Source organism: Anomaloglossus baeobatrachus, chromosome 12 (genome assembly GCF_048569485.1).
Source record: "Anomaloglossus baeobatrachus isolate aAnoBae1 chromosome 12, aAnoBae1.hap1, whole genome shotgun sequence".
In the NCBI taxonomy this organism is placed as follows: Eukaryota; Metazoa; Chordata; class Amphibia; order Anura; family Aromobatidae; genus Anomaloglossus; species Anomaloglossus baeobatrachus.
In genome coordinates this window covers 53,982,940-53,992,761 of record NC_134364.1, presented here as the reverse complement: position 1 = coordinate 53,992,761, position 9,822 = coordinate 53,982,940, and positions in this window count along the sequence as shown.

Here is a 9,822-nt window from a genome sequence, read left to right as displayed (position 1 = left end):
ATTCAGGTTTTATTAATGAATAAAATATTAAATGTGCAAAAGCACAAGAACAGCACGACAGAGGACAAAAATTGGGGACATGGGTACATATAAGCATAAATATGAATTACTCCACAGTGTATATAGAGGACAGAATTTTTTTTTAGATAGATATATATAGACTAGAAGGTGGCCCGATTCTACGCATCGGATATTCTAGAATTTACGTATTGTGTAGTTCATGTATGATTTTTGTTATATATATGTTGTTGTGTGTAGTTACCAAGTGTTTGTGTAGGCGCTGTACATGTTCTGGGTGTGACGGGGGGTGAGAGCGGTGTTGTATGTGTGTTGCGTGTGTTGCGTTGTTTGTGGAGCGCTGTGTGTCTGTAGCGTTGTGTGTGTGTTGCGCGGTTTGTGTGTGTGTGGTGTGTTTTGGGGGGAGGTATGTTTTGTGCAATGTGTGTGTTGTGCGGTATGTGCGTATATTTGTGTGTGCAGCGTTGTCTGTGTGTGTGGGTGTCTGTGTAGGGCAGTTGTTTGTGGTTCCCAGTGTGTGTGTGTGTGGTGTGTGTGGTGTGTTGTGCAGTGCGCGCGTGTGTGTGTGTGTGTGTGTGTGTGTGTGTGTGTGTGCGCATCAGCCTCTCTTCTCTCAGCCTACCTCTCCCAGCCTCCCTCCTCCCAGCCTCCCTCAGCATCAGCCTCCCTCTCCCAGCCTCCCCAAGCATCAGCCTCCACCAGCATCAGCCTCTCTCCTTCCAGCCTCCGCCAGCATCAGCCTCCCTCTCCCAGCCTTCCCCAGGATCAGCCTCTCTCCTCCCAGCCTCCGTCCTCCCAGCCTTCCCCAGCATCAGCTTTCCCCTCCCAGCCTCCCTCAGCATCAGCCTTCCCCAGCATCAGCCTCTCTCCTCCCAGCCTCAGCCTCTCTCCTTCCAGCCTCCCCCAGCATCAGCCTCTCTCCTTCCAGCCTCCCTCAGCATCAGCCTCCCCTTCCCAGCCTTCCCCAGGATCAGCCTCTCTCCTCCCAGCCTCCTTCCTCCCAGCCTCCCCCTCCCAGCCTCCCTCAGCATCAACCTTCCGCTCCCAGCCTCCCCCAGCATCAGCCTCCCCAAGCATCAGCCTCCACCAGCATCAACCTCTCTCCTTCCAGCCTCCCCCAGCATCAGCCTCTCTCCTTCCAGCCTTCCTCAGCATCAGCCTCCCGTTCCCAGCCTTCCCCAGGATCAGCCTCTCTCCTCCCAGCCTCCTTCCTCCCAGCCTCCCCCTCCCAGCCTCCCTCAGCATCAGCCTTCCCCTCCCAGTCTCCCCCAGCATCAGCCTCCCCAAGCATCAGCCTCCACCAGCATTAGCCTCTCTCCTTCCAGCCTCCCCCAGCATCAGCCTCCCCAAGCATCAGCCTCCACCAGCATCAGCCTCCCTCGTCCCAGCCTCCCCCAGCATCAGCCTCCCCCTCCCAGCATCAGCCTCCCCCTCCCAGCATCAGCCTCCCCCTCCCAGCATCAGCCTCCCCCTCCCAGCATCAGCCTCCCCCTCCCAGCATCAGCCTCTCTCATCCCAGCATCAGCCTCTCTCATCCCAGCATCAGCCTCTCTCCTCCCAGCATCAGCCTCTCCTCTCTGTCCCCAGCATCAGCCTCTCTCCTCCCAGCCTTCCCCAGCATTAGCCTCTCTCTTCCCAGCCTCCCCCAGCATCAGCCTCTCTTTTTCCAGCCTCCCCCAGCCTCAGCCTCTCTCCTTCCAGCCTCCCCCAGCCTCAGCCTCTCTCCTTCCAGCCTCCCCCAGCATCAGCCTCTCTCCTTCCAGCCTCCCTCAGCATCAGCCTCCCCTTCCCAGCCTTCCCCAGGATCAGCCTCTCTCCTCCCAGCCTTCCCCAGGATCAGCCTCTCTCCTCCCAGCCTCCTTCCTCCCAGCCTCCCCCTCCCAGCCTCCTTCAGCATCAGCCTTCCCCTCCCAGTCTCCCCCAGCATCAGCCTCCCCCTCCCAGCCTTCCCCATGATCAGCCTCTCTGCTCCCAGCCTCCTCCAGCACGCGGTGCTCCTCTGCCGACACTCACACACCCGATCGCATCCACTCACACACACCCGATCGCATCCACTCGCACACACCCGATCGCATCCACTCGCACACACCCGATCGCATCCACTCGCACACACCCGATCGCATCCACTCGCACACACCCGATCGCATCCACTCGCACACACCCGATCGCATCCACTCGCACACACCCGATCGCATCCACTCGCACACACCCGATCGCATCCACTCGCACACACCCGATCGCATCCACTCGCACACACCCGATCGCATCCACTCGCACACACCCGATCGCATCCACTCGCACACACCCGATCGCATCCACTCGCACACACCCGATCGCATCCACTCACACACACAGACACTGACGATATCGCACATACGCGCTCACACTCACAACATCCGGAGATACCACATGCCTCTGGCCATGTGATCCTCCGTCAGGTCCTGGAAGGTCACAACAGCACAGTATCGAGGCCGAGAAGCAAGCGATATCGCCGGATGCTGTAAGTATGTGAATGCGATGTGAGGTGTGTGTGAGGTGTGTGTGAGGTGTGTGTGAGGTGTGTGTGAGAGTGAGTGTGATCTGATGTGTGTGTATGTTTTCTTCCGCCGCAGCAGCAGGACCTTGATGCGCTTGTAACCAGAGCTAGCGTGCATTGCGTGAGGGGGGCGGGGCGTGGCGTGGCCGAATTGCCAATGCCTGCAGGGTGCCGGGGCGAGAGGCCAATCTGTGGGGGGGGCGGAGCCTGGGCGAGCGGCTGGCCAATCCGTGTGGGGGCGCAGCCTGGGCGAGCGGCCAATCGGTGTGGGGGGGCGGGACCATGGCGAGCCCAGCGGCCAATCAGCTTTGTGTCACCGTAAGGACACAATTTTGGAGCATGACTGACAGACAGACAGACAGACAGACAGAATAAGGCAATTATATATATATAGATAGATAGATATATAGATATATATATATATAGCCCAAGAAAAAAATAAATATATGCCAAGTGGCAGGGCATAGCACTATTTGTACAAAATGGATAAGAATATATTATAGAAAAAAGTGTACAAAAGGTATAAGTGTAGAAAAAATAAAAAATGTATATGGGGGATTATTGCACAATGAATAAAGTGCAAAGCTAGTGCAAAAAATGTGAAAAAATACACTTATCAGTAGAATATATGACTAGTGAATCCAAGTGGAGTTTCCATAATAGTTGTTTGCACAAGTGCTAGATTATAGGGCTATCACAGAATCATAGGTCCATATTAAATAAGGTGGAGATAAGAAGCCGAAAATATCAGCATATAAAGTCAAATGACAAGAGGAGGTAGTAAGAAGGGGTTACCTGTGGTCATGTCCTGCTGTCGTGCCTTTGGTAATCATTATTGAAATAATTTGTATAGAATCCCTTTTTTCGCTGCTGCCCTGTATAACCGCACCCATAGCCCTGATTGGTAGTTACCTGTGTACATTGTCAGCAAGCTGCCAATCAGAGGTGAGGGCGGGGTTACGACACTTAGCTGGACTGACCTGCATGTGACACCTAGTCCTCTAATGAAAATCTTCAGCTGATAAAACACTGATTGTATGGAAGCTACAACACACAGCCTAGTAAGTGACACATCCCTGGAATCGGGGTCTCTTTCCCTATATTATGCTGCTCTCAGATTTCCATAGATGTTTTGCCAAACTAATTTTACAGTCAAATTGGAGTTCTTGGAGAGATTTACAATAAATTGAAGGAGCCAATTATCTTTTCCTAAATACTGCAAAGTCTATAAATCAGATAAACTTACTTTCCATTTTCTATGAGAAATCTATGTAGTTGGATGTGATCGATATGGATATTTTATAAAGACAAAGTCTGCTACTAAACCTTACGTAAACAGCAGAGCCGCTCATGGGTGCTCTCTGCGCCGCAATATAGTGTCTGTGTCCCTGCATTATGGAAGGAATACGATTTCTGTACGTATAACACTAACTGCTCGGTGGTGAATTACAAGCCCAGAAATGGCCACTACTTGGAGCTTTCAAGGAGTTGTAATACAGCGTGAGGCCCAATTTGTATAATGAGGACTTAACACAACATACAAGGTGCATTTACTTCATTCCTCAGCAATTAGTAGCTGCTATTATTTCTTTGTTTGCAAATTAGTTAACATGTAAAATTAGCTGCCTCCAATCCGTATGGCCTCTCCTTACAGAATCCTACATCTAGCAACTAATAAACAACCTTATTGTACATCATATGTAAAAAATAAAACCCAAAACACTCTACTTTTTTGCCAGCGAACGGTTTGGCCAAAACGGGGTCCTCATACAAGTGGGTTTTTTCCAATAATTCTTACAAAGAAAATTAACAAACAAATTGCTAAAAATTGAAGGTTAAAGCAGTAGATGAACACGTATATGGACTTTCCATAGGATATGCCATAAGTGTCTGGAAGGTGAGGGTAGGTTTGGTCTTGCACCGCTTTGGATGTGGCCGCACCTCTTTTTTCACTTATGTTGGAGTTGTGATATTAGCCAAGTTTGGCTATTTCCAGAACTCGTATAGAAGTTCAATATAGAGCTGTGCTGCCATCTTTCTATTCACTACATTGTAAGACGTGGCCCTGTTCTTGAGGTGGGTGTAGCTCTGAAGAGACACCGACTTACTCGCCGCCCCAGCCGGGTCGTGTCCTCCCCTGCACTCCCACAACCTTACACGTACGCTGCTGCCTCTCTCCCCTTCTAGATCCTGTACATGCCGCACACAGTTCCCGGGAATGCATTTTAGTCGTGCACACTGGCCCTCCTCTTAAACCGCTGGCATGTCTTTTCCTGGAAATGGCTCTCAGCCTATATCTGATAAGCACTGTATATTTAAGGCACCCTCCCATTAGGGGAAGTGCCTGTGCAACACCTTACTTAGTCAGGCACTCTCCAGTCAGCTAGCTAGTTAGTTGTCAGGTCCAGAGCTCTTATTCTGTTATCCCTGTGTCCATTACTTATACTTCTCTGCCTTCCCATAACTACCTGCCTCTGCTGTGTCCACCATACCTGTCTATACCTGCCTGTCCAGCCTGTACCTGAGTCCATCTCTTGTCCTGGTGGTTAGCTGACAGTCTCGGTCACTTCACTTCGAGGCAGATGCCTGGTACCACTCCAAGTGCATGCTTAGTTAAGCTCCTCCCACTAAAAGGGGTAAGCCAGGGGTCTCCCTGTGGTCCAGTGGGTCCACTTATCCCGCTCGCTGCCCCGACACCGGCCACGAGTTTTACAGTTGGAGCTTTATCTGCACACTTTTACAGCATTTTTTGTGTCTGAGATGGAAATACCCCTTTTAATGTAAACCTTACAGCGGATTGAAACATGACCCAACATGCATTTTAAAAACCAGCAGTGGACAATCCCGCTTGGGTCACTAGTCCAAGGGGCCGGTCCGTTAATCGCAGATTCCATTCCCCTAAGTGACTAGTAAATACCGTAAAATGTAAATTAAAAAAAACAAGTTCACATCACCCCCTTTTGCTCCATTAAATGAAAACCCAAAATAAAAATATGAACATATATTCTGCTGTAACTAAATTAAAGCATAGTGCATATAAATAAACACAGGGTGCTTGGTAAACACTATTTTTGATCAAAAAAGTGTAAAGCCATCCCACCGCGACAAGGTGTACCCAAATCGGGACAGTACCTACACTCTAATATTTTATAAACCTCACCATGTGTCAACAGATATCTCTTGCCTATAATCGGGACCCAGCCACTCTCTGCCCTTATTCAGACTGATGTCTGTTGACACATGGTGAGGTTTTAATATTCGAGTGTAAGTACTGTCCCGATTTGGGTACACCTTGTCGCGGTGGGATGGCTTTACACTTTTTTGATCAATACTAGTGTTTACTAAGCCCTCTATGTTTGTATGCAATATGCTTTTTTATTTTTAGTTACAGCAGAGTATATGTTTTATATTCTTAGATTGGGTTTTCGTTGTCTGATGGCCAGTGTGAACATGCGCTTATAACAGAGACTAATAACTAGAATCCTAGATAGGAATGAGACACGACCATGACATTATGGCTCTTAAAAGAAGGGAAAGAAAAAAAAAACACAGAAAATCGCAGGAGAGTGAAGGGTTTAATGTATCTCTCATCTTCCGTTCTCCATCTCTTTACGTTGTTCCCTGGTTTATAAGTTCCAATAACGTATAAAATACAAAGTATCACTGTGTAAAATTCTAAAACCAAGTAACTAAAATAAGGAATACAAATAGATTCTAAACTATCTGCTCTCGAATTCTTCTCTGATGAGGAATGCAGGTATGCACTGACAGGGACATGTTGGGATAGTTGATGGGTTCTCGTTACTGGAGATTACAGCCTTGTAAACCTTTATTCTTTTATTATACTGATGATTACATGTCTGTATACATAGAACGCATCCATTTAATTTGGATTATTTTATCAACTGTGACAACAGACCGGCAGATCATGTTCTACACCTGCCTCCAATGTTTGTGTGACAGGGAAACAATAACTGTGTGCAATTTCAAAAACGCCTAAAATTGTGTAACCTCTTTCTGCAGGACACAGACGGGAATCTGAGATAACGATCTTGGTATATAGACAGAGAACTAAATTACAGCTCCACATTTGATTCATATTCTCTGTATAGCCCATGGCACATTAAGGCTGAGTGCACACGTCTGCGTGTTGCATGCTTTTACACTGCGGTTAGAACCATGCGTCCTGCGTCCCCAGCACAATCTAATCAATCTAAACCAAGGAGGAGGTGGAGATTGCACAATACCCTGTGACGACCTGATAGGCCAGGGCGTCACATTCCCCCTTGGTTAAACGTAGCTGGTCCCCGAGCTACAGGACATCAGAGGTTTATTTATTTTTTTTTAACTGTGGGAAAGTAGAAAAGAACATTTTTATTTACACAGGTTCATCCCACAATAGAGAGGCATGTCACTTAAACGTTACTTAACACCTTATGAGTTCATCATTTCAACGGTGGAACGCTACCAGTTTCAGGAGTAGCGGAGGCTCAACCTGCTCCGTTGCACCCTCTTCCTGCTACAGTTCAGTCCCAGTGTCCCGTATCCCATTAACCCGCCACCCAAACAACCTGAATCCCTGCAACCTATGGTGGGTCCGTGTCCAGGTTAAGGTCCCGGGCGTTGTAATAGACTACTCTGTAGAAGTCCGGAGCAACCGGGTTGCCGTTGCCCCTTGCGCCGTCCCCCACCGGGGGTCTCTTGGTGTCGTCTACCAACACTGCACCGTCCAAGGCCCTTATAGCCTTTTTCCCCTGAACAAAGGGCGGAAAAGGTTCAACAAAAGGGCGCAGTCTAATTATAGCAGAACTTTCCTGCCATCTTCCATCAGGAACCCTTTTGCCAGTCACTGACAGCCTCCTCTATTCGAACACTGGAGAACGTTCAACAAAGGTGACAGTCCATATGAAACTTTAAAGGAACCGGAACCTGCATGTTTTAGTGTTGGGCACCTCCTGGACACACTCTTGCAAAGTGCCTTGGTAAACCACAGCGACGGCAGATAGGTATGACTTCCATGGTGTCAACTGAGATTTCCTCATCTGAAGTGGACTCTGCTTCCATTTCCATGATCTCCAATGCCATCTGTGCCAGTGACGACAGTATCATCCTACGGCCCATGCTGTTTCTGGGGTACTGGAACCTGAATCACCTTCCATCGCCTCCGGTTCTGAGTCCACGGTAACCAGGTCAATTTGGTCCGAAGCCACGGACTGATCATCTCTATCAGAAGTAGAGGGGTCCGCTGCCGATGATGCGGGTAGCGCCTTGGGGTCAGCCGCAGCGGAGGGTGAAGGCGACGGCGGCAGAGTGCTGGCCTGGAGCAGGGGCGGCTCGGATCCCACAGCCGCATTGACCGGATTAGTGAAAACAACTGGAACTGGGTACCCGCTTACCCGCTCCTCTAGTGGAACTTCGGTCTCACAGGTTTGCACTACCGCAGCCATCCTCCGCGTCTCCATCCGCGGAGCTGCTCCGGGAGCCTCTGCTGAACAGTCACGCTTTTCTGCCATCTTGACTCTGCGCTGTTCAGGAACATTATGGCAGAGTCCTGGAGTCTCTGCATCTCTTCCGCTGTAGTTACATTCCGGCACGCCCCCTCGGTTTTCACTCAGCACTCCTCTCGATGCTGTGGTCCTCTGGGAACTTCCGGTTCCGGACTCAAATGCAGGACAAAGGGCGGGGCTTCTGCTTCGCAAGCTTTTGCTGGGAAGATGGCGTTTTTTGGTGCGAAAAGATGGCGGAAGATGGCAGAATTGGCGGCAACGGGATCTTGACTCGCGGCTTTCGGTGTTTAAGGTGCACGTCACCCAGGTAAGTGGGTCCTGCTCGTATCCTGTTCGTGACACCAGTTTTTTCGAGGTGTGCCTCCCCGTGTCAGCAGCCGCGCTGCTCGGATCCGGATCCGTGGTGGCTCAGGGGCGTCCGGACCCGGGGGTCTTGCGGCCACTCGAATGAAGGGGTGTATTTACAGGGGGGTAATATATTGAGAGTTCATGACTCCACCCGTGGTGTGTGGTAAGGTAGAGTACTACCGCTGCGGCTGGGAGTACCCGGTGGCGATGGAGTGGGGAGGTGTTTAACCCCTCCACGGGTAGGGGGGATGCCCCGAGACTCTGTGATGGTGACAGGGAGGTGCCGTTGAGGAAGTAAGGGTCACTTGCGTACTCACTCAGTCCAATAACGCTGACACCAACAACTTTAGTAAACCAAAGTTCTAGACACCGCTGCCGCTGAGGGGGAGCACGTTTTGGGTCCCATGTCTGCTGGTGTTGCCTGTTGATCTGTGACCTTTCCCTTGGCACCTTGTTTCCTTCTAGTTGGTCCCTGTAGCTTGAAACTAGTCGGGTTCCGCTCCCCAGTATGGCTAACTAAGGGAGCTTGCTCTCGGGGTTCACGCTTGGGATTTCTCGGACCGTATTTGTGGAAAGTCCTATCCCTCTCGTTGCGCTAGTATCCCAATTTTGGAGCGGGTGGAGAGCGGATCTTGAAGGCTCAGTTCTCGTGGGGCGAATTGTCAGGTTGCCTGCAGCTACCCCCTGACCTAGGGTCCACGTACCCAGTCGTGCCCTGGTCTCAGCCCGGTGATGGTACAAGGCCGCCGGCTGTCCTCCACGACAATGTCGTGCCCCTTGTCACAATCCCCTGCAACCGGGGACCAGACCAACGTCTGCTACCTAGTAGTTCCAAGGAGCCCAGATCCTGACCTCCTCTCACTTTCACCTCCAACACTCCACTGGCTGACTCCTGACACTCCTGACCTCCCCTTAACCAACCCCCAAGTGAGCGACCCTATTCCACTCAGGCTGTCCACTGATGTGTCTGGTGGGTGTGGTGCAGAGTGTTCCTAGGATTTTGATTAGCTGGTTTTGGCAACACCATTAGTTGGGGAACCATAACCAAGGAGGAAGTGGATATTGCACAGAAGGGCAGATTGCAAAATACCCTGTGACGACCTGATAGGCCAGGGCGTCACAACACCATTCAAAAAACTTTACCCCTTAACTGCTTAAAACCACATCCAAGAAGTTTATTAACCTTTCAGGTGCTTTGCAGGAATTAATGCAAAGTGGAATGAAAAACAAACATTTACAGTTTACCTAAAGATATTGCTTTAGCTCCAATTTAATCATTTTTACAAGAAATAGCATGACAAAATGGACCCCAAAATTTGTTACTCCAGTTTCTTCTGAGCACGCTGATATGCCCTATGTGGTCAGAAACCTCTGTTTGGACAAATGGGAGGACCCGGAACAGATGGAGCAATA